Raw genomic sequence first — 1,817 nt, 5'->3', positions numbered from 1 at the left:
GTTGGTCTTCTGCTTCTGCATTATAAATGCAACAGAAAAGATCAAAGTAAACATTTTGCTCATGGCATGAGTTTGCAAAATGTTTTTCCCCCTTCATAAGTGTGAGCTTCTTATTCAGACTCTATTCCATATAGCCTACAGAGGTAGTGAAAAGTAATAACTGAGTTTCTCTGAAAACAGAAGTTGGGTCACGTTTGACATGAATGTCACTGATTTTCATCATCACAACACTGGTCATTTCATAATCCAAATATTGTGTTTATAATGGCAGTTTAAAACATTTTAATAATTTATGCACATGGAGCTGAACACATATAACTGTTTGCTGTTGTCTGACCCAAACAGTATTATAATTAAAGATGTTTGCCAGTATAATGGATCGGATACATTAGCACTTGTGCAGGGATTTTACATTTGATCCCTTCATTTACCTTGGGCTTCAAAGAGTGATTGAAAGAATTTACACCAACTTCCAAAACTGCTGTAAAACAAATTATAATTCTTCCTCATTGGCCAGAATAATCTTTGCACTAAACGACACGAGACAAAGTCAGGGCATTTCAAAGAAATGGGAAATCAAAACTGCTGTGCTTGTGAAACTGAAACTGGGAACTGACTCCACACTGTAAATCCCTGATCTTCTGACAGCTATAAGTACTGTAGCTGAAATGGCAATAACAGTCTTAGACAATCGTCAAAACTTTAAAAAACAATGAAGACTGCAGCAGTTTTTGTTTTTCTTTCCTGTCTGCTTGCAACGGAAGTACAAGGTAAGTGTTGCCTTTTAAGACCTATAATTGAATATTTATTGTATAACTGTATCTCTTAAAAATATTATTATTATTATTATTTTTTATCATGCTGTTCTGCAGCTTATAAAGTACAATCTTCCTTCCAGGGCAGACATTTCCCAAAGGCAGGTGATTCTGTGCTGACAAAGGAGTGAATGTAGTTTTTACTGAAAAAACATTGAGAAGGTTGAAATCATTCCTCCAAGTCCATCTTGTGGGAGACAGGAGATTATGTAAGGACAACAACAATGGTTTTTGTACAGTTATTTACTATTAATGATCATGCTGCTGTTTCAACCCTCTTAAACACCTTCAGCTCATCTTTCCTTTTTTATTTCCAGTGTCAATCTGAAGAGCACTGAGCAGAAATGCTTGAATCCAGAGTCTAAATTCACACAGAATTTAATCAAGAGGGCTCTTGAAAAGATGTAAGTGTAACATTTTGTTGTTTGTTTGACCTATTGGCAATTTCTCAAATGAATAAATCACATAAAAATAATATAGATATTTAAAATAATATATAATTTACTATTTCTGATCTTTACAGAGCCCGGCAGTAGATGCTTAGTACGAGACTGGATTTCGCTGCTGTGTTATCAATGCCAATGAAGAACATCCTCAGATGCTGTATGACCTCTAGCTGACAGTTTGCATACATTGCATGAGTTTGCCTAGAACACAATATGTATAAACTGTAAATATTTTCTGCTTGATAATTTATGCAACTGACTATGGTGTAGTAATTATAAATTTCAGATTACAAAAATGAATTATATATATATTTCATTTTGTGTTTAATTTTGGTCAAACACTGTTGTTGCTGTTATACAGTCCACTTATGATGTTAATTATTTCATTGTTCATCTGTGTCCACTATGTTATCAAATAAAGGTTTTTGTTTTCCATAAATTCTAGCTCTTTGGTCTCTGTTAATTATTCGCGCAAAAACTGTTTTAACATAAATGACAAGGATGCATCTTCAAGGAATGGAAACATTGTCTAAAACTTCACTTTATTCAAGTGTAA

At 33.7% G+C, this 1,817-nt stretch overlaps 1 pseudogene; it reads left to right on the top strand.

Moving 5' to 3' along the window:
- The first annotated feature begins 676 nt into the window (after positions 1 to 676).
- LOC122137469 lies at positions 677 to 1,373 on the top strand (annotated as a pseudogene).
- The last annotated feature ends 444 nt before the right edge of the window (positions 1,374 to 1,817 follow it).

The sequence above is a fragment of the Cyprinus carpio genome, chromosome B5 (assembly GCF_018340385.1).
Source record: "Cyprinus carpio isolate SPL01 chromosome B5, ASM1834038v1, whole genome shotgun sequence".
In the NCBI taxonomy this organism is placed as follows: Eukaryota; Metazoa; Chordata; class Actinopteri; order Cypriniformes; family Cyprinidae; genus Cyprinus; species Cyprinus carpio.
The sequence above is the reverse complement of the archived record's forward strand: the minus strand, read 5'-3'. Positions and strand labels throughout refer to the sequence as shown.